Source organism: Triturus cristatus, chromosome 4_1 (assembly GCF_964204655.1).
Source record: "Triturus cristatus chromosome 4_1, aTriCri1.1, whole genome shotgun sequence".
Classification (NCBI taxonomy): domain Eukaryota; kingdom Metazoa; phylum Chordata; class Amphibia; order Caudata; family Salamandridae; genus Triturus; species Triturus cristatus.
In genome coordinates, this window is record NC_140585.1 from 347,555,054 (window position 1) to 347,579,306 (window position 24,253).

General features: G+C 42.3%; 1 long non-coding RNA gene across 1 annotated transcript in view; it reads left to right on the forward strand.

Moving 5' to 3' along the window:
* LOC146854926 (uncharacterized) overlaps window positions 1-21,188 on the forward strand; it is a 46,762-nt gene extending 25,574 nt beyond the window's left edge. Inside the window, exons 4-5 of the long non-coding RNA XR_014980768.1 lie at window positions 11,461-11,665; window positions 20,379-21,188. This is a non-coding gene — a long non-coding RNA (uncharacterized LOC146854926). The remainder of the gene's footprint in view (window positions 1-11,460; window positions 11,666-20,378) is intronic.
* The last annotated feature ends 3,065 nt before the right edge of the window (window positions 21,189-24,253 follow it).

A 24,253-nucleotide genomic window follows, 5' to 3' on the forward strand; every position in this document is an offset into this window, starting at 1 on the left:
TACTGTAATAAAATGAAACGTGATGTGTTAGAGATATTATTGATATACACGTGGAGAAATTTATGTTGAAATACATGTGTCTAGCTGAAAATATTAACATGTAGATTTGTGCTAACTGTTTGCATTTATTCACACATCTGATGTGCCCATGTAACCTGTTTATTTAGAAACTCTCAGTGCAAGAGTGCATTTATATATAAACCCATGAGGCCTATGTATTATTTTCTTATGTTGGCTGACTTCTGTATGCCTGAAATGTATTCTCCCTGGTGCTCTTTAGTCATGGAGGATGTTTGAATTTTATGTGCATGTTAAATTTGTTCCATTCTCACGTTTCTTTTGCAGGTGGAGAAACGCGTCTTTGTTAGTTAGAATAATACTTTTGTTTTAGGAGTTAGCCTCAAGGGAGGAGAGAATACTTTTACCCAAGAAATAGCTGATAACGTGGGACGATGTTCTTTCTCACTGGAGAAGGCCTGGGAATCTCGGTAATTGAGCCAGGAGCTGGGAGTATCGAAACTAACTAGAAAATCACCTATGAGGAGTGCCCAACTGGATGAGGTGATCGGAAGCCGAGCAGGGGGCGTGATCAGATATTTTGGTGTTTGAATTAGGGACAGCGCCCCAGGGGTTGAGTCAGGAGATGAGATGAGATCGATGAGGAGAGAAGGTGCATCTTGGAATGAGCTCTGTAGCCTCTGGCTACCTGACACATACACCGTGAGTGTACTTCTCAGGAAGTCGTCACATTCTGACACATTTTCCTGACTTGCCTGGGGAATGCTACGTAGGGATTTCACGTTAGTGGTAGAGTAGGTACAGACTAATGCTTTTTACTTACGAACCTCCAATGAAGACTGATCTAAATGTGGGGGCACTTATTGCCTGCATTCTGGTCTTGTAATTTGTCATCCTTTTCATGTTCCAGAAGCTAAATTTTGGTCGTAGGTTTGGCTTTGTATTAGTTCCAATGTATTTTTACAACCTCGTCTTGAGGTGCTTGTATGTCCAGTTGTTTTTGGCCTTGTAATAAACAGGGCCAGACTGGGAACGGAAACCGGCCCTGGCAAATAGCTCGACCCCCTCCACCCCCTGGAGGGGGGGGGGACGAGCTGTTTGCTAGGGCCGGTTTCGGGCGATTTTGTTACAGGGGGCCAAAACCGGCCGCAAACCTGGTGGCTCACCAGAGAAAAACCCGGTGCCCGCCACTGCCAGTCCGGCCCTGGTAATAAACAACTAAACTTGACAACCTGGAGTCTGTGATTCTTTGGAGTCCTGATTCTTTGAGCTGGTGATTCCAACTGAATGAGTTATTTTCCCCTCTACACTTTTAAAGCAGACACCAAAGGTCCCTCGACTGAGGCTTCCGGAGTACCATCAAGAGAGGGAACCCGGCTCCTTCAATGGTAAATCCATTTTGCTATTGGGACAAGCTTTTCTGACTCACAATATAGATTTAATAGATACAGAAAGGTTATTTTGCTGTGCACATCTGGCCCATGTTTCCTTAAGAATAGGGAGGTTAGAAACAAACAGACTGGGAGGGGAGTGATGCTGAAGGACGAATACTGGATAGACGTGGGGTGTGTGGATTTTACCTTGTGGTTACTGTCTAGGGGGAACAGAGAATAGTACATCTTGTGATCAGGAACAGAGTAGAGAATGTGGCCTGCTGACATCAACAACATGTTCTACTGTACCTGTAAGGGGTGTATAGTTTTGTTCTGAAAGAGTTACATTTTTTCCCGACCATTCATATGGGAAGGTAGTGGGGCTCAGAGAACACATTTGAAAATCGCATAATGTTATGGTTCATTCAAAAGTAGATGTTCAACATTAATAGTAGCAGTGTTATTAGCGTTGATAGTAACCAATTATATTAGTACACGCTACAAGTCGAAATGCCTTTGGTGCTTTAATAGTTGTTGCCACCCAACTCAGTACTATTGATTTTATTCACCAGAATTTGAGATAAGATTAATGCCCCTGTCAGGGTTCAAACCTGTGACCTGCTGTTTAGAAAATACCCTTTCTGCTGTTCCCTTAAATCCTACTGATCTGCGTTATTGACATTGAATATCATATATTTCGTCAGCACCTTTAATTATAACATAGTTTAAAACAATATTTTCCAAGACATTTAAAGAAACAATTCATTAACTCTTGGTAGGAGCTGTAGAGCATGTTTTTTGTTGTTGTTTTAAAAAAAAATTGTATTGGCATTTCTTAGAAATTACATACAACAACATAACAGCAGTACATTGCTTGTAGATCACACTGTCAGTTAATCAGGGTTATCAGCATAGAAGATATATTACAGGTTATTCAACTCAACCTCAACATAATCTCCTACGCCGACGACACGCAGCTGATCCTCTCCCTCACCAAGGACCCTCTCACCACCAAATCCAACATCCACCAGGGAATGAAGGCAATCTCCGACTGGATGAAGGAAAGCCGACTCAAGCTGAACTCTGACAAGACGGAGATCCTCATCCTCGGGTCCAACCCCTCAGCATGGGACGACTCATGGTGGCCCGCAGCACTGGGGACCCCCCCGGCCCCCACCGACCACGCATGCAACCTGGGAATCATCCTCGACTCAAAACTCACCATGATCAAGCTAGTCAACGCAGTCTCCTCCACCTGCTTCAACACCCTCCGCATGCTCCGCAAGATCTACAGATAGATCCTGACAAACTCGAGGAAAACAGTCACCCAGGCCCTAGTCAGCAGCAGACTCGACTACGGAAACACCCTCTACGCCAGAGCCTCGTCCAAGCTCATCAACAGACTGCAGAGAATCCAGAACGCCTCTGCACGCTTGATCCTCGAAGTCCCGCGCCGTGACCACATCACCCCTCACCTGAGGAACCTGCACTGGCTCCCCGTCGACAGGAGAATCTCCTTTAAGCTCCTGATCCACGCACACAAGGCACTCCACAAGACCGGACCAGCCTATCTCAACAATCAACTCTCCTTCTACGTACCCAACAGGAAACTCCGCTCTGCTGACCACGCCCTGGCCACGGTCCCGCGCATCCGTAGAACAACTTCCGGAGGCAGGTCCTTCTCCCACCGCGCCGCCAGGACCTGGAACACCCTCCCCCTCTACCTACGACAAACCGAAGACCTGCTGACCTTCAGGAGACAACTCAAGACCTGGCTCTTCGACCAGTAGCTGCAGCACCCCCCCTCCCCCAGCGCCTTGAAACCCTTACGGGTATGTAGTGCGCTTTACAAATTACTTGATTGATTGATTGAACACTTGAGGCGTAATGTTATCCCTTGTCTCGCTCCCAAGTCCGTTTGCAGATGTAAATATAACAATAGGGAGCCCTTTTCCCACGTCCCAGTACATTTCGAACAGCTCTACACATCTATATTCACATCAAGGGTGATATACACCTCTCTCGAGCTCGGCCAGCTCACAAATGGTTCCCATATGTCGCTGGGTCGGGAATGTGTCGGCATTAGCTCCCAGAATCCCTCCAATTGGGTCTTACAGTGCGTAACATTCCACACCCACCCCTTCGTTGTCGGAGGTAATTATGTAGTTCTTAAACTGTAAACTTTATTCTATTAATAAATATCCCCAAGCCTAATTTGATTACTATGTGTAACTAAAGCCAACGAAGCAGTTTATTATAATTGTTGTGGGTTTGTGATATCAGCTTGAAATAAATATGCAGGCCCTATCTGAACTGAGTTGCAGAAACTGTTTCTTTAACAAGAGGGTGCAGCTTACATAAAATAGGATTGGGAGTACTATTATCAGGCGTCTATCCTGCAGATATTTTTTGGGCTGATTGGTGACATGAAAAGTTGTAAAGCTGGACCCTTTGCAGTAAAGTCTATGTTAGCATGTCATTCATCCTGTTTGCTGCACGCAGTAAAGTCTATTGTAGCATGTCATTCATTCTGTTTGCTGCATGCAGTAAAGTCTATGGTAGCATGTCATTCATTCTGTTTGCTGCATGCAGTAAAGTCTATTGTAGCATGTCATTTATTCTGTTTACTGCATGCAGTAAAGTCTATTGTAGCATGTCATTCATTCTGTTTGCTGCATGCAGTAAAGTCTGTTGTAGCATGTCATTCATTCTGTTTGCTGCATGCAGTAAAGTCTATGGTAGCATGTCATTCATTCTGTTTGCTGCATGCAGTAAAGTCTATTGTAGCATGTCATCCATTCTGTTTGCTGCATGCAGTAAAGTCTATGGTAGCATGTCATTTATTCTGTTTGATACATGCAGTAAAGTCTATTGTAGCATGTCTTTCATTCTGTTTGCTGCATGCAGTAAAGTCTGTTGTAGCATGTCATTCATTCTGTTTGCTGCATGCAGTAAAGTCTGTTGTAGCATGTCATTCATTCTGTTTGCTGCATACAGTAAAGTCTATTGTAGCATGTCATTCATTCTGTTTGCTGCATGCAGTAAAGTCTATGGTAGCATGTCATTCATTCTGTTTGCTGCATGCAGTAAAGTCTATGGTAGCATGTCATTCATTCTGTTTGCTACATGCAGTAAAGTCTATTGTAGCATGTCTTTCATTCTGTTTGCTGCATGCAGTAAAGTCTGTTGTAGCATGTCATTCATTCTGTTTGCTGCATGCAGTAAAGTCTGTTGTAGCATGTCATTCATTCTGTTTGCTACATGCAGTAAAGTCTATGGTAGCATGTCATTCATTCTGTTTGCTGCATGCAGTAAAGTCTATTGTAGCATGTCATTCATTCTGTTTATTGCATGCAGTAAAGTCTGTTGTAGCATGTCATTCATTCTGTTTGCTGCATGCAGTAAAGTCTATGGTAGCATGTCATTCATTCTGTTTGCTGCATGCAGTAAAGTCTGTTGTAGCATGTCATTCATTCTGTTTGCTGCATACAGTAAAGTCTATTGTAGCATGTCATTCATTCTGTTTGCTGCATGCAGTAAAGTCTATGGTAGCATGTCATTCATTCTGTTTGCTGCATGCAGTAAAGTCTATGGTAGCATGTCATTCATTCTGTTTGCTACATGCAGTAAAGTCTATTGTAGCATGTCTTTCATTCTGTTTGCTGCATGCAGTAAAGTCTGTTGTAGCATGTCATTCATTCTGTTTGCTGCATGCAGTAAAGTCTGTTGTAGCATGTCATTCATTCTGTTTGCTACATGCAGTAAAGTCTATGGTAGCATGTCATTCATTCTGTTTGCTGCATGCAGTAAAGTCTATTGTAGCATGTCATTCATTCTGTTTATTGCATGCAGTAAAGTCTGTTGTAGCATGTCATTCATTCTGTTTGCTGCATGCAGTAAAGTCTATGGTAGCATGTCATTCATTCTGTTTGCTGCATGCAGTAAAGTCTGTTGTAGCATGTCATTCATTCTGTTTGCTGCATGCAGTAAAGTCTATGGTAGCATGTCATTCATTCTGTTTGCTGCATGCAGTAAAGTCTATGGTAGCATGTCATTCATTCTGTTTGCTGCATGCAGTAAAGTCTATTGTAGCATGTCATTCATTCTGTTTATTGCATGCAGTAAAGTCTGTTGTAGCATGTCATTCATTCTGTTTGCTGCATGCAGTAAAGTCTATTGTAGCATGTCATTCATTCTGTTTACTGCATGCAGTAAAGTCTATTTTTAGCATGTCATTCATTCTGTTTACTGCATGCAGTAAAGTCTGTTGTAGCATGTCGTTCATTCTGTTTGCTGCATGCAGTAAAGTCTATGGTAGCATGTCATTCATTCTGTTTGCTGCATGCAGTAAAGTCTATGGTAGCATGTCATTCATTCTGTTTGCTGCATGCAGTAAAGTCTATTGTAGCATGTCATTCATTCTTTTTGCTGCGTGCAGGAAAGTCTGTAATAGCATGTCATTCATTATGTTTATAAAGAAAGCAGATAGCAGTACAAAGTACCTTAAGCTTGTTTTTGTGCTCAAACTGTATATGTGTTGGAACACAAGAGGCAGTTTTGTTAGTGTGATGTCAAACGCCTTCCCAAGCATTTGGCAATGAATAGCAGTTAATTGTAGTGTCATTCTTGGGAATGTGCTTATTTTCTTTACCCTTCCATTGATGCCTTTTTTTAAAAACTGTGTTCCAAATACGTTCACCTCTATTGACATTACTTTGTTCAATGTAAAAGTTTTCATGGGTAGTACATTGAGAAGATATATATTCTGTGAGGGTAATATTTGCTACCTGCCAGAACCACGGTGCAGCAACAGGGCCCAATTCACAAACAAACATTGGCAAAGCCAATAGCTCCACTTTTAATGTCCTCATACATATGGCATAAACATTAAACCAAGACCAGACAAAAAAAACAAAAGGCGGACTTTGGCTACGGTATCATCTTTATTTTTGTTTCCTTATTGTCCTGCATAGTTTCTGTATCACAAAATGCTCAACATAAAAATAAGGGCTATAATGCAGGCTCTCTTGCAATTTGACCTTGTTTTAATATGGAAACAAAAAGACATTATTGTAGGCACGGGAGCCTGCCTTCAGTAAAGCCTGGATTTCACTTCTGTGAAATGAAAAATAAATACCTAGTTCTGGCACCAATTATGAGAAGACGCCAGGAAGAGTGGACAGTGCAATGAGAAGGGGCGGGGAAACCAAGGAGCACACATAGTGCGAGGAAATGTGGATTAATATGTGATGTAGTTGTGTAACCTCACCATGTAATAATGAGACCAACTCATATCAGGTGCAGTCAGGTTCGTTTAGCATACCTTAGCTAAGTCATGAGTGGCTGTGCTCACAGCAGTCAGGCTTTATCAAAGGAACAAGTGTAAAGCACTAAGAAGTACCAAAACAGTTGAGTAAGAAGAAAACAGAATGCAGTAAAAGTCCAACACCAATTTATATACAGTTGGTTATATTTTTATCTTTAAATCGAAACCTCAATGACAAGAATCCACTGGATGGTTTCGGAGATATGAATTTTCAAAAGAACAATCAATCACTGCTTTTTACTGAATGCCTATACATATTTGTAATCTACCATGATCACACTTTAGAGTAAGCCACAACAAGCAAATTGAAAACAGCTATATGGGCACTTTTGGGGGTGTTAACTCCGATAGGTAGCTAGTCACTGGGACCAGTCAGTCCTGAAGGACAGTTATCTGTTGGTTTAAGCAGTCTCTGGTCCAGTTCTGATTTCTATGGGCGAACTGCCACAGACATCAGTGAAGTAGTCCTGATACAAGGGTCACAGGATGCTGAAGATGCTGAGCCTGTGTAGGGGGTCTTCCTGCAGCCACCCCTTGGACCCTCAAGCTTGGGGGAAGCGACATTGGCCTCAGGGATCGATGTGCCACAAAGACCAAGTGACGATTCTTCTGGGTCCAGCAGAGTCAGGTACAAATTATGAGTGTCAGGACTTGGTCTTCCAGGTTGCATCTCGGTGTCCAGCGGTGGTCAAGCTTCATGTTGCTAGTCTCTAAAGTGTGTAGGCTTCTCAGCATTTTGGCCACTGAGACTGTAACAGGGAATAGGCCAACTAACTCTTGGAGTCACCTGCTCTGCCTGGCCCTAGTAGCCAACTTTTCCATGAGTGGGGCACCACAGGCACAGGCCTATCTTTGCTAGGCTGAGGTCCAGCAGGTGCAGTACAGTCTTTGGTGGGGTCCAGGGAACAGAAAGAGAGTCCTTATTCAGTCCTGTCTCTAGTACAGATGTAATCTGAGGTCTGGGTGTGAGGGATGACACTTGTATGCCCACTTTGAGCTTAGGAGGAAATATGACGACTAACTAGCCAATGGGCAACCAGATCCTCTCCCGCCTGATGACAACTCCTTGTGAAGTGTGGCATCTGGCTAGTACTAAATGCACTATTTTGCCCACCCCCAACATGGCAGAACACATTTCTCGGTGTGTGGAGCGCCCTTGTCTAACCCATAGGTGTGCCTACCTGGGGGCTATACTCCCCTAAAAAAACTGCTTGGGCAATGGCTTTTCCCTCTCTGTCCATGATGCCAGCCTGCATGCTAAAACAAAAGGGTAGCCCCTTCCATGGTCGATTACCATTTGTCCTTTAAAAGCGGCTTCCCCTTTGAAGTTCACATTTTGGGCTCACATGTGCTCTGGCCATCATGCCAGGAGGAGAATGCAACTCTTCCCTCTGCAGGCCCATTGTTCCTCTTCCTCACATCTCCCAGAAAGGAAGTAGGCTGTCTCGAGACAGCAGCTTGTAGGCAACCGTAAACAGCTACTGGAAACTTTGGGCAACAAAGTGGTAACTTTCTAAAGCTGCCACTTGTGAAATAGTTACATTACATTTAACTGGAGGAACAAATCGGGTGTAATGCAACAGTTCCTATGGTACCTTGAAGTACCATATTTAGTAGGCCCATTTGGAAAGTTTGCACTGCTACTTCGTCAGCATATAACTCTATACTCACATTTATACACCACTAGCCCTTCCACAGTAAAAACGATAATGCAAGGTTTATTTTATCAGGACATGTAAAGTTCATAAAACACTTGTCCTACTTTCAATATAACGCACCCTGCCTTTAGGGATCGATAGGCCTGCCTTAGTGGTGATATAAGTATTAAAAAGAAAGATTTGGGGGGCATTGACAATCGTTTAAATGGGAAAGTCGAGTTTGCAGTTTGAAACTGTACTGCCAGTCTGTAGTACCCGACTGGAAGACATGCTTTGTTTTGTCACACTCCTGGTGGCACAATAAGTGCTGCTATCCATGAGGGACACTTGACTTACAGTTCTTGTCAGGCATGCAAGCCCATCCATTCACCAGAGACTGCAAACCATGTTATTGGTGCTCTCTCTGAGGATCACACATCTGTAAAACTATAATGCTTCCCAATCGCACACCTTTATGACAGGTTTTACAATAAAAAGAGCCCATAAAGCACTTTTAGCTCATACATAGAAACCAGCAGAAAATGGGGTAAGACATTGTGAATCTGTTTGAATTCTGCAAGATTTAGGAAGTCTTGTGAGAACTAGCGGCCATATAGGGCACGGCCTCTATTTAAGGCCACACCCTTCTTTTAGAAGTTGCTTGTGGTAGAAAAACTTGCCTGGAGAGGTTCATGTTCTGGTCACTGCTCCCCGCCCATACCTGGATTCCTAAGAGCCGGCCCCTGGATTCTTGAGCTCCATCATCAATTTTTTTTTTTTCACAGAGACTGCAAACCATGCCCTTGGTGCTCTCTCTGAGGATCACACATCTGTAAAACTATAATGCCTCCCAATCGCACGACTTTATGACCGGTTTTACAATAAAAAGGGTCACGGAAGCACTTTTAGCTCATACATAGAAACCAGCAGAAAATGGGGGAAGACATTGTGAATCTGTTTGAATTCTCGCAGGATTTAGGAAGTCTTGTGAGAACTAGCGGCCAACTTGGGCGCGGCCTATATTTAAGGCCACACCCTTCTTCTAGAAGTTCCTTGCGGTGGAAAGACTTGCCTGGAGAGGTTCATGTTCTGGTCACTGCTCTCCGCCCATACCTGGATTCCTAAGAGCCTGCCCCTGGATTCTCGAGCTCCATCGTCAGAAGCTGCCACTTCTACGCCGGGATACCTAACAAAGAAAGAAAAAGACAAACATTAGGACAACATAGAGTACACTTACCTGGCGCATATTCAGGCAACTAACAATTGGTTGTAACTTACCCTGGTCATGAACCGCATACCGTTTCTTTACACTGGAAAAGAAGGACTAACATTAACCTTTGCGTGCCTGGAACGTGTTGCTCATTTACACAATTATGTTTGCCTGGAACTTGTTGCTCATTTGATACTTATGATAACTCATTAATAGAATTGTATGAGCATCATAATATTGATACAGTGAATTGTTTGAACTAGTTGTTATGAATTGTAAATCTTTGGACTTGAGTATTGACATGGACACTACATCTTGATCATAAGAACCTGGTATGTACATTACACTTAGTAAAGAGAACATAAGGGAGAAAACATAGTGGGCTACTCACATAATTACTGGAAGACCAATTAGTGATGTTCTTTTTCCAAGGCCACAATAGGATCTATGCAAGAGCAAGCAGAGGGAGAGTACAATGATAGCGGGGAAGTCTGAAACACGCAGATCCATGATAGTTTTGATGTAGCGCTTAGAAGGTTGAAAATCGTAGGGGTGCGTTATATTCACTGTTAGTCGGCACCCGCATATAATCAATGTGTACTCAGGTATTTTTGTGTGCAATGTATTAAGAATTGTATAACCTATGTTGATTTCAATAGAAGTGTTAGCTATGTACAAGCATCTTATGTATATATTGAAGCAATGCATAGAGCTTAGTCCTTTGAACAATGTGATGTTAAAACGTGTAGATTAGAATTCGTGTCTGTAGACTGTTTAGTTTGACCACACATGAAAGAAAGACGTAAATGTCTATACTGTGATTTAGACCTGCTTGTGTAACCGAAGTAGTGGCCAGAATTCGCATATATCGTTGAGGCGAAAGGCCTGGTATTTTCTTATGTTAGCCAAGGGCAATAGGCCAAAAAGGATTTATTCCAGTAGAGGTTTTAGGCTGTAGTAAATTGCAAGTTAAAAGATGTGAAGTATGTATGCCTTGCATGATCTCACCCCAGGTGCAAGGACAGTTGCTCGTTAGTAGAGAAGCTCTTTGTTCACAAATTGACTTATGTAGAAAAAGCCAGACATGGGAGTGCATTGGAATGTGCCAATCGTAACTCCTAGTGCGGATGGCGTCTGGGACTCAAGGCCAAGCGATGGACGATGGAACTGGACAGCGCTCTGTGGAAAATTACTGAAAGTCGACCCCGCAGAAGAGGAGGCGCAAAGGGCGTGTTCTGAGATTTGGGGTTCTGTATTAGGGACAGCGCCCCGAGGGTGGAGGCAGATCAGAGCGGCCCTGAGCAGAGGAAGGCTAGGCGAAGAGATAGAGGGGGCAACTTAGACCAAGCTCTCTAAGTGAAGACTTCTTAGGAAGTTTCACTCTGACACCTTTTACTCGATTGGGGGTCTTAGGGATTGCTAAGTAGGGATGTCATCTAGTACAGAGTAGGGACAGAGATGGTATGGTCCAGTGTCCCTAATATCGACATTGGCTTGGTAGTTTTCTACCTCATGCTTTTAGAAATTGTGCTTTTAGTTATTTTTAGCCGTATGCGGATTCTTCGTAGAGTAGCATTTGTGTTAGTGCCTATGTACTTGTTGTGCCTTGTATTGAGGACTCTGTATCTCCAAATCTTTATGCTGATAATAAAAGCCAGAGAGCCAAGAGATTAAGTTTCGCGTCCTTGATTATGGCAAATTGTGGACAGTAATTTTGATAATTGTGTTTATTCCCTCTACGCTATTGGGCAAGTAAAAAGTTCCATCCGACCAGAGTGGGTTCTAGTAGATAATTGCGAGATACTAAAATGGGCCGGAGCAGTTTCTAAGGGTGGGGTGTAAAGCACAGGGTTCAACTTGAGAGTATAATGCATTAAAACGCCTTTACCATTGCAGATGTCACCCATGCCATTAAAAGAAGGAACAGCCAATTAAAAGTACCACACAACCAGAGATCAACCTCCTGGCCTCTCTGTCATCATCCCTTTCCCCTTGAGTGCCTTCGTTCTGGCTGTGTTGAGATCATGGAAGGGCCTCGGTACCAGGGGAAGTTGGGAGTCACCTTCTTGGAACTTCATCAAGCCCCAGCAGGACCAAACAGGTTAGTGCTTGACCATTTTAGAGCAACTAAACAGGAGGATATGGCTTTACAGGAAACCCTGAAAAAGGCTTAAGTTCCAGAAGATTCTACTCAGGTTGGTCCATGCTTTTTACTTTTTTTATACAGAAAAGTGCATAAATTAGGCCAATCCCAATTAGTAATATCCTTTATGTATGTTGTACCTTATTTCCTGTTGAAAACTCAGAATAGACTTTTTTTATCACATATGGTAAATACCTCTCCCTTAAACCGCTTACCACAAAGTGTATGAAGTTACTCAAGTACTCACTCAGGGTTGTTTGTGTTTTTTTACAAGTGTGCTTGAGAAGTGAGAACTGATATTTCTTAAAGGTGGTTTCTGGAGTTGTGTGAGCAGAGTATGTGTTCACATTATTGAGGGTATAGGAGCGTCTAGTTGAGCACATGGTTCAGGAAGAGAAAGTGACCGAGGAAACAAGGCACAGTGAGGATATTGGACCTCCTACAAAGGTGGGTTTACCTCGACAAACAGGCAGAATAGTGCCCGCCTTCTGGAGTCACCGTGCTAATGGTGAATCCCTTACCAGCAGAGTTGGGGAGAAAGCAGGGAGAAAGCACCTACCACTCACACAGTGTCAGTGTTGTATATTCTACGAGGGGGCGATTGATTAATGGAATCTTAGTTAGGTTAGCATACAGCCTATTGCCACGTCAGCAACACAAAAAGATGATGGACGGAATGCTGAACATTGTCAAACGAACAAAAAAGTGGTTCTGTCGGGTTTTGTCGGTTATTTCTTATCAGCGCACTTGGTGTTACATATATTATTCTTTCCTATTTTAACATTCGTATCTCAACTGCCTAAACATAGAAAACATTTTTGCAAATAATAAACCACGTGACTCAAATTGCTATCTACTGTTTATATTTTATCTGAATTAAATCATTCATATATATTCACATATATAATTATGGCTGTCAACACAAGGTGAAATATTACAAGTAAGTGGTGATCATATGACATGTGTGCTCAGTGCCCAGGGCCGGGCTGAAGGTTTAGAGGCATAGGAGGCATAGAGCCCCCCTCCCTGGACTCATTTCAGCCCCAGGGACCCCATCCCCAGGGCCCAGCCGGATTAGTAATAGGGAGAGGGGCTGTACGTCCCCCCTGGCCAGGGACCCTTTCACCCAGGGCCCAAGTGTGCAGAGAAATGGAAGGGGGGCTGTGTGGCCCCCCTACTGGAGCTATTAACGGGGGGGACCCCATCGCCCAGGTCCGGCTCCAGCTCTGTCCAGGAGTGGCTACCTCGTAGTGTTAAATACCTAATGTAAGTCATACCTAGTAGATGTTTATCTCACCCTAACAGCATTCTTAAATCACAGAGCTTCCCCCTATGGCACTTAATAAAATAAAATTCCTATTTTGGCCTTCTTATATATTAATATTCTAGCAGCATCCCAGAAGATCCAGCAGGTTTCCTCCTGCTTACTGTCTAATTCCAGGGTTTTATTTGTATTAACATATAGGAATATGCTGTGCCATACAGATATAACTGGGGGAAGGTAAAGAACAAATGCTCTTAGGTTCCAACGGCCTCCACACATCGGTTCCAAGTACCAGATATACAGAGTCTACGATGTTGTGCGTTCATGCTGGCTTGAATTACAGCCAGGGTGTTGGATCATATTTAACTGCATTCTGCAGATATTCAAGCCTGCAAGGGCCAACTTGATTCTGTGCATTATTTATATATATATATATATATATATATATATATATATATATATATATATATATATATATATATATATATATATATATATATATATATATATATATATATATATATATATATTTTATCTACTGGCGGTCGCCAGTAGATAGTTATAGTTAGGACCGTGTTTCCATAAGAAATCCGCAACATTCTATTTGGAATAACTTTGGCGCCGGTTGACGAATCCTCGCGAAATTTTCAAAATAGTATATATATATATATTATCTACTGGCGGTCGCCAGTAGATAGTTTTAGTTAGGACCGTGTTTCCATAGGAAATCTGAAAATTCCATTTTGAATAACTTTGGCGCCGGTTGACGAATCCTCGCGAAATTTTCAAAACTAATGGGGCGCTCCGCTCCTACCCTGAAAGTCTCGGGGTGATTCGTCAAGCGGGGGCCGAGAAAAAGGGGGGGTCCCAAAACGTGTTTTCCCCATGCATTTTTCCATAGGACCTTTAGTCGCAGCTACAGCCCGAACGGCTGAACAGAATTACGTGAAATTTGGCAGAGAGGTAGCCATAAGGTCAAGGAAGTGCCTTTTGCAGGTCTGGTGTAAATCTGTTCAGTATTTCCTGAGAAAATAGCATTTAAAAGCATATCAATATCTATACGCGCGCACCGTGCGCGCACCCTGCCGTGCGCGAGCGCAATTCTGATTGGTTGTTAGATGTCGGTAAACATTCGAATCGGTCGAAACCAGGAAGTGTCGGCCGCCATTTTGTCTCTCGCAGTCCGAGGGGATGAAAAAAAAAGGTGGAGAACGTGAAAAGGGGGCAGAGTGGACAGTTCCTGACCCCCTAGCCTTGGTCAGGGGGTCACAGAAGGACCCCCAAGGGAGAAAAAAACAATATTTTTTTTTTTAAAAATCGCGAGGTGCGCGCACCTGGCGCGCACGGCACACACTGTGAACCGAGCGCCCACTGCGCGCGCACGCGAAGCGCACCGTGAAGCGCACGTGAAGCGCACCGTGCGCGCAGGTTGCGCGCACCTCGCGATTTTAAAAAAAAACCGTACAAATTCACTGAAAAAACCATAGGTTTCACACACGTTATAGTTACGAATTAGCATTTAAAAAACCTTGCAAATTCACTTAAAAAACCATAGGTTTCACACATGTTATAGTTAGCTGGACATTTCACTCGTAAAAAACCAATGAAATTCCCCCGTTATAGTTAGTGCAGGCAACTATAACTCACGCGACCGCAATCCTCTGCTGATGACGTCAGATATTACATCACTGATGACATATGTGTCTTTAGGAAAAATAAATATTTGTAATATATGTATAGCTAAAGATTAATGGAAGAAGACATGGGTAAATAAGTGTCTAAATACAGTGATGTAATATCTGACGTCATCAGCAGAGGATTGCGGTCGCGTGAGTTATAGTTGCCTGCACTAACTATAACGGGGAATTTCATTTGTTTTTTACGAGTGAAATGTCCAGCTAACTATAACATGTGTGAAACCTATGGTTTTTAAAGTGAATATATATATATATATCGAGAGTTTGCATGTGGCAATAGTTTGCTCATGAGATGTTTTGATAAAATTGTTTAAAACTTCTGTGATGTTTCACACACAAGGCCACTTGGCATTGATTATATTACTTATACGTTTATATATATTTTTATATATATATATTTTTTATGTACTTTAAATGAATTATTGAATTGTATTTACATATGCATACTCTCTGATATTGATTCTGTAAATAATGCACTGGTGTTGGCAGTTTGAAGAGTATATATATATTTTTTTCTCTCATTTTTGCTGCAAAAAAGTCTTTTGTTTATCTCTATGCTCGGGTTACGAGCAACTTTGGTCTGTTTTTTATGTTTACACATACTTGAAATGGTGGATGAGTGATTTGTAACTTTTGGCCTGTGAAGAAGAGCGCTTGCTCGAAACGCGTTGCCATTAAACATTCTTTTGAAACGAGCCTTGGAGTGCGAGTTATTCCTTTACTGACAGTGTTGTGGAGTTTTCTACAAAATATTACCAGGACCCGAAACCCGGGAACTCGCACCGACCCCGAGAGGAGTGGAGCTGACGAAATCGGGACACTTTCTTCTTTGCAATTACGAACGTTAGCTCACACCGCCGAAGAAACCGAAAGGATTTGGTGATTTTGACGAGGCTGGGAACGGCGGAGTTCGTGCGGGTGAGTGTGGGACTGGAGGGCGCGCACTGGAGGGAATGCGTTATCCGATCCTGCTGTAACCTGTGTCGAGCGCGCTGACAGCCTGTGTGGATTGTGTTTATAAATCGGCAGGGGTTCCGTGCACTCGCTGCGGTGAGTGGTGCTGGCAAGGAGTCGTATGTCACGAAGTTGTTCACAGCGGAGATGAACAGGGGGAAACCGACGGGTGTGACGTCCATGGAACCACAAAGGATAAAAGAGCAGGAAGGCCTGATGCTGCTCGGACTCTGTTCTGTGAAACAGATGGTGATGAGAGGGGATATGCACAAGGGATAGCTGATGGGGCCACCACAGCAAACAAGAGTTTGAGGCAACTATTGTTTAACCCCTTCGACGCTCATGACGGAACGGTTCCGTCATGAGCGTCGGTTGAGCTGTGCTCATGACGGAACCGTTCCGTCATGACCACGCCCGCGCAGGTAACGGTCAGCACAGCGGGGGAATCCACCCCGCATGGAAGGGGTTAATTATGAGAAACTGCTGAAGAGGGAAATAAACAGATGGTGGGAGGTGTCTTCCCTGAATAATTATATTGAGGTTGGCAGGGTGCCGAGGGGGCTTCGAATTCTAATAACACCTACATATCAGAATCCTCACCCAAAATTGTTGGAAGACTGGTCAAGCTTGATGTCAGAAACATGTAAGCACATGCTGGGATTGCTATCTAAATATGCTGCCATTGAACTTGAACAGGTCTTGAAAGATGTTGAGAAATTGAAAGAAGAACTGGATAAACATGCTGCACAGGATGAGATTAAAATTGCACTTGAACAAATGGAAGCCAGACTGGATAAATATGAGGAAGAAATTAAACAAAAAAAGAAACGGAAATTTCTGAGAGATAAACAAGACTATGGCAGTGGAAGGATCTTAACTTTTGGGAAGAGGTATGATGGTGCAATAAAGCAGTTTAAACAGTTTGGTAGATTCAGGGAACCAGAAGTGGTAACATCTGAATCTGGTTCAGAGATCTACTCAGATTTGGAGGAGGCGTCCGAGTCTGTTGGTGATGAAGTACCAACCTTTAGGCCCTTTGAAGAATATCGTTTTTTACAGACCAATATGACTTTGAGATCACGACCCCCAGAGACCCTGCGCGGACAAGGAAGAGGAAGAGGCGCAAACATAAAAGCAAAAAGACAAGGAGGGGAGGAAGGAAACGTGAAGGAAGCAGTGCCGCATGGGAGACAAACACGGCAATCGAAACAGAAGTAATGGGTGACAAAAACTTAACAGTCTTAAATTTATCCTCCCATGTCCTAACAAAGGCAGAGGAATCTTTACTTGAACTTGGTTTGACTTTTTGTCCGATGGCGAACTTTGATTATAGTAGAACCAGAATTGATGTCTTACTTTTTGTTCGCAAATTGAAATTGCTAAAGTTGTTTTTGCAAAAGAAAAAGCGTGTTTTGGAATGTGACACTGTTGAAATTGATGTGGGCTCCCAGGTATCTAAAAACCTGTGCTTAGCAGATATAGAGGATCTAGCATGCGTAGTGGAATTGTGTGGTGAGGGAATGGGTGAACGAGATGAACGTACAATGTTGGAACAAATGGGTTTGGAGGTAGGAGGGAAAATCTCTACTAAATTCAAACCCAAATCTACTTTTAATCCCAATACCCCGCATGATTCCCTTGACACTTTTCATGAGGTAGTTGTCAGGGATTTGATGCGTGTCTGGAATACCACCAAAAACAGACACGCACATAATTAAACACCAGAACAACGGCAATCTTTGTGCACCTTAAACAGTGATCCAGGGTTTGTAATCAAACCCTCGGATAAAGGTGGGAATGTTGTCCTTTGGGACATTAATTTATACAAACAGGAAACTAATAAACAATTGATCCTCTCAGGTAACTACATGAAATCAAGCAGGGAAGACTACACTTTGGCAGCAAATATCTATTACAATAAACTTGGAGAATGGAGGAGAAAGGGACTATTAGAGGAATGCGAGTATAGATTTCTCTACATTAAACATCCAGTAGCATTTTGTTTTTATATGTTACCAAAGGTCCACAAGAATAAGACCAACCCCCCAGGAAGACCGATAGTTTCTGCCAAAGGCAGTCTTCTCGAAAATACTTCTATTTTTCTTGATGCATTTCTCTCTCCGTATGTTTTGACTCTCCCATCATACTGTAGGGGGAACAACCTTTACAACGCAACTTTTACAACGCACTACCATTACAACGCATTTTTTACAACGCATAATCCATTACAACGCATGACATTACAACGCATGACACTACAACGCATTTTTAAAAACTACCTTTACAACGCATTCCATTACAACGCATACTACCATTACAACGCATACCATTACAACGCATAATATTACACTATACTATCCAACACTTACCCTACTGATGCACCCCCTGGAGTTAGAATAGTAATTTTTACCCCTACACTATCCAACACTTACCCTACTGATGCACCCCCTGGAGTTAGAATAGTAATTTTTACCCCTATACTATCCAACACTTACCCTACTGATGCACCCCCTGGAGTTAGAATAGTAATTTTTACCCCTATACTATCCAACACTTACCCTACTGATGCACCCCCTGGAGTTAGAATAGTAATTTTTACCCCTATACTATCCAACACTTACCCTACTGATGCACCCCCTGGAGTTAGAATAGTAATTTTTACCCCTATACTATCCAACACTTACCCTACTGATGCACCCCCTGGAGTTAGAATAGTAATTTTTACCCCTATACTATCCAACACTTACCCTACTGATGCACCCCCTGGAGTTAGAATAGTAATTTTTACCCCTATACTATCCAACACTTACCCTACTGATGCACCCCCTGGAGTTAGAATAGTAATTTTTACCCCTATACTATCCAACACTTACCCTACTGATGCCCCCCCCTGGAGTTAGAATAGTAATTTTTACCCCTACACTATCCAACACTTACCCTACTGTTGCACCCCCTGGAGTTAGAATAGTAATTTTTACCCCTACACTATCCAACACTTACCCTACTGTTGCACCCCCTGGAGTTAGAATAGTAATTTTTACCCCTACACTATCCAACACTTACCCTACTGTTGCACCCCCTGGAGTTAGAATAGTAATTTTTACCCCTACACTATCCAACACTTACCTTACTGTTGCACCCCCTGGAGTTAGAATAGTAATTTTTACCCCTATACTATCTAATACTTACCTTAAATGTAATTTAATATTATGCGTTGTAATGGTATGCGTTGTAAAGGTAGTATGCGTTGTAATGGTAATGCGTTGTAAAGGTATTTTTTAAAAATGCGTTGTAGTGTCCTGCGTTGTAAAGTCATGCGTTGTAATGGATTATGCGTTGTAAAAAATGCGTTGTAAGTGCATGCGTTGTAAAAGTGTGCGTTGTAACGTCATACATCCTACTGTAGAGATAGCACTGATTTCATCAACAAAATTGAAGGAATAACATGGCAGGAGAATTTTTGGCTTGTGACAATTGATGTGATATCCCTGTATACCTGTATAAGACACTCTGATGGGATACATGCATGTAAACATTTTTTCAGGGACAGGTCTATCTTCCTATACGATCAAACACATATGCTTTTGGATATGTTGATATTCTGTTTGAATAACAACTTTTTCCTTTTTGAGGACCAATGGTTCAAGCAAGAGGTTGGCACGGCGATGGGAAGTTGCTTCGCGCCGAGCTATGCTTGTATGATGATGGGATGGTGGGAGGAGCAACTTGTGTAGACTGATGTGAATGAGTACTTAACAAAAAATATTGTCTTCTATACTAGGTTTATAGACGACATATTTTTAATATGGGGTGGTTCAAGATCAGACCTGGATAGATTGTTTGAAACCCTAAATAACAATGATGTCAACCTTTGTTTCACACATAAAGTTGCTCAGGATGAGATGGACTTTCTGGATGTACGCGTTAGAATTGAGGAGGGGGTTATGACTACTAGCCTATACAGAAAGTCCACAGCTGGCAATAGCATTTTACATGCCAGGAGCCACCATCCCCCCAAACTGAAGTGGAGTATCCCGTACGGGGAACTCCTACGGGCCAAACGTAATTGTAGCTCTGAAAGTACCTTTGAGAGGGAGCAGGAGACTATGTTACAGAGGTTCAGAGAGAGGGGCTACCCAGAAGATGTCCTCATGAGTGCAAAGGAGAAAGTAGCTAAACAGAACAGAGCGGCACTATTGGTGAAGAGACCTATTGAGGAGAAAGGTGGGAATAATATCAGAATGATTACCACGTTCAATGTGGCAACCAAAGCTGTGAGTGATACGCTTAACAAACATTGGTATTTGGTCAGGAATGACCCAATTATAGGTGTAACTGTGAATGCATATCCTCAGATAACTTATCGCAAAGCGCGTTCTCTAAAGGATATGCTTGTAAGAAGCTACATGGGGGCGAGTAAGAAGTTGACATGGATACAGCAGCAGAGGGGCTTTTTCAAATGTGGAAAATGCAAGGCCTGCGGCACGAGCAAAAATGTCAAGACATATCCTTTGCCCACAGGGAGGACAGGTGTTATTAAGAAATGTATTAACTGTAACACAGAGTTTTGTGTGTATGCTATCAGATGTCCATGTGCCAAAATGTATGTTGGGAGCACGATCTTTCCTGTCAAAAAGCGGATTCTTGAACACCTAAGAGCGATTAGGAATGTGGATCTGAATTATTCTACTGCTTGGCACTGGTTAAAATATCATAACAAAGATGTTAATTGTTTTTCATTCTTTGGAATTGACAGGGTGCCGGCAAACCCCAGAGGGGGAGATCGGGAGAAACAATTGAGAGTCCTGGAATCGCAGTATATCATCCTTTTAGAGTCCAAGAACCCTTTTGGTTTAAATGAAGATGAGGAACTTTTTGTCCATATTGGATGAGTATCCATTGGGTTTGAATTTCTGCTCTGTATTTATCCCTGAGTATTTTTCTCTTTATTATGCCCTTGTCTATAGTTTCTTTATAATTTTATCTCGTTCAGTTTGTGCGACAGGGTGCTGTAACATTGTCTTTTTGGATGTACAAAAAAGAACACTAACTTTATTAGGCAAATAGTGAATGATTTTTGTTATAGATTGGTGTTTTCAAGGTGATAACAGCCGATCGGGTGCCCCCTGTTTCCTCCTGCTGTGTTCAAAATCTCGTAGAAATATTTTGTGACTTTGTCATCTCACTCTGATTTGAATCCTAATGAGGACCATGACGATCAGGCCACTTGGCCTGTTTTTCGAGAGTTTGCATGTGGCAATAGTTTGCTCATGAGATGTTTTGATAAAATTGTTTAAAACTTCTGTGATGTTTCACACACAAGGCCACTTGGCATTGATTATGTTACTTATACGTTTATATATATTTTTATATATATATATTTTTTATGTACTTTCAATGAATTATTGAATTGTATTTACATATGCATACTCTCTGATATTGATTCTGTAAATAATGCACTGGTGTTGGCAGTTTGAAGAGTATATATATATTTTTTTCTCTCATTTTTGCTGCAAAAAAGTCTTTTGTTTATCTCTATGCTCGGGTTACGAGCAACTTTGGTCCGTTTTTTATGTTTACACATACTTGAAATGGTGGACGAGTGATTTGTAACTTTTGGCCTGTGAAGAAGAGCGCTTGCTCGAAACGTGTTGCCATTAAACATTCTTTTGAAACGAGCCTTGGAGTGCGAGTTATTCCTTTACTGACAGTGTTGTGGAGTTTTCTACAAAATATATATATGTATATATATATCTATATATATTATCTACTGGCGGTCGCCAGTAGATAGTTATAGTTAGGACCGTGTTTCCATAGGAAATCCGTAACATTCTATTTGGAATAACTTTGGCGCCGGTTGACGAATCCTCGCAAAATGTTCAAAATAGGTGGGGCGCTCTGCTCCGCTCCTACCCTGAAAGTCTCGGGGGGATTCGTCAAGCGGGGGCTGAGAAAAAAGGGGGGTCCCAAAACGCGTTTTTCCCATGCAATTTTCCATAGGGACCTTTAGTCCAAGGTACAGCCCGAACGGCTGAACAGAATTACTTGAAATTTGGCAGAGAGGTAGTCCTCAGCTCAGGGATGTGCCTTTTGCATATATGGTGTCAATCTGTTCAGTAGTTGCTGAGAAGATCAAAAGTAAAATCATATATATATGTGGGCGGAGCCTAACGACACATCTCATCCTGAGATCTGATTGGCTGTCAGCACTTCATCCAAGAAGTGTTGGCAGCCATCTTGGGACCAATATACATGATATCACCTCATTAAAAAGCATTGCAGTTAATAGAAGGTTTTAAGACTTTAGTTACATTATAAATCATTTGTTGATGGTACTATACTCATTTTAGGAATTGTGGTATGTTCTAAGGTGATTTCATCATGTGAAAAAGCCTTCTCCTGGGATATCATGATTGAGAGAAAAATATTTTCTCATGCTTTTCCCACAGAGGTTTGGAAGGTGATCTATAAGCTAAACTGAGAGCTTATTTTCTGTAAATTCACATTATCTTTCTCAGTCATGTGAGAATGAAGTCTGACATTCTCAGTAAAACATGTACATCCAACAAGGGCAGAGACTGTCAGTTGATTCCTTTGTGTTCTACTGCAGCTTCCCAGAGTGTTCCAAAGAACAACTAGAGCGCTAACAGTTCTACTTATGATAAACGTATGGCACACCTGAAGCCATCTTGCTTGGATTAAAGTGGTAACTCTTAAAACATTTAATTTAAAAAGGAACAAAATGAGGGGGTTCATTTTTCCATAAAAAGTATGATTAGTGCTGCAGAAAGAAAAATTAGGGCACATTTTGAGTGACTTCTCAAATCCTCTTCTATTTCATTAAAAAATTCTGACATGCAGACTGAAACATGCACTTTCAATACCAGCAGCAGTTTTCCCTGGTGAGCAGTAGCTTTACTACAGTGATCTAATGAGCAAAAAGAGTGCTAACATTCTGAATTTATGGCAAATGTGTGACACATCTGAATGCCTTCTTGATGGAATCAAAGTAAAAAACTGAAAGTATTTCCTACTGAGGAGACTGCAGTACATGAGGAAATTAGGAAACTTCATAACAAATAAATCTCCCAAGATGGTCACCGGAGACAAAAGAGCCCAAATGTAGCCCAAAATCACCCAGATGTAGCCCAAGTATAGCCCAATGACAGAAGTGTGCAAAACACTTATTATTTTGTGTTTTTGCAGTGTTATATAGTGCAGACTTGTCAGGTATTGGAGTGCTTTACATGAGCATTGGTTACATCACACAAGAACAAATTCATTTTGGTTGTAGACATGGGGAGACTAAGTGATTTGACCAGAATCACAGAATGTCGAGCTGAAGCAGAAACTCCAACCTGGTTCCCCAGTTACAAAGTCTGCAGTTCTGGAAGTAACACCACATCCTCTCCCCTAAGTGCAACATTTAATCAAGTGGTCAACTGGATAAAAAAACATAAAGATAGCAAATAATTTAAAAGTGCTTTGTCGCTATTTCAAAACTCAGAAAATATGTCCTTATTTTAGTCTTTTAGAGCACTAACCATAATTTTGATGCCAATAAGACGCTCTCATATATGTAATAATAATAATAATAATAAAGCCATTTCTAAAGCGCCTGGCTGCACTAAAAATAGTGTGTCCCCGCGCTGAATTGTTGCTATGTCACAGGAGGCAATGAGTCATGAGAGCGGAAAGGGGCGGGGGGAAGAAGGGGATTAGTTGGGTGGAAATAGGTAAGTTTTAAGTTTGCCACGAAATCTGGTCTCTGAAGGTTCCATACGGAGGTCTAGCGGTAGTTCATTCCAGTGCCTAGGGGCCAGGTACCTGAACGAGCAACCTCCCATTCTGGCTCTGCGAATGCGGGGAAGTTTAAACAGCATCGCGCCGGATGACCTTAAATTCCGGGTGGGGCGATGGATAGTGAGGAGCTTTTGTAAGTATCTAGGACCTTTGCCATGGGCGATGCGATGCGTGAAGCATAAGGCTTTGAATTTAATGCGCTCCTTAACCGGGAGCCAGTGGAGTTTAGTTAGAGCATTCTTCCCAGATGCTCTGCGAGGCAGGTTAAGTACCAGGCGAGCCGCCGCATTTTGTACGCACTGAAGACGATGTAGGCCTGTTTTACTTAAACCTAGGAGCAAAATATTGCCGTAGTCAAGGTGGGGTGTGACTAAGGCATGGACGAGTGTTTTTCTAGTGTTGATGGGAAGCAGGTCAAGGACTTTATGGAGAGTTTTTAGTGTGCTGAAGCATCTACCCGTTACTTTGCTAACCTGAGACCTGAAAGAGAGATCGGAGTCGATCATTACTCCGAGGTTTCTGACAGATTCCGCGGGAGTGGGAAAATTTCCCAATTCCGCAGGCCACCACATATGCGTCCAGGCATTTGAGGCTTTTCCGACGATTAAAAGTTCCGTTTTGTCGCCATTAAGGCGCAGACAGTTGTTGTTCATCCATGTTGCCACTGCTGATAGGCAGTTGGAGAAATTAGTGGCATCTTCCGTGTGGTCGAGCATAAGCTTGATCATTAACTGGGTATCGTCAGCATAGGTGACAATATCCACACCAAAAGCTTCAAAAATATGGGCCAAGGGTTCCATATAAAGGTTAAACAGAGTTGGGCTCAGA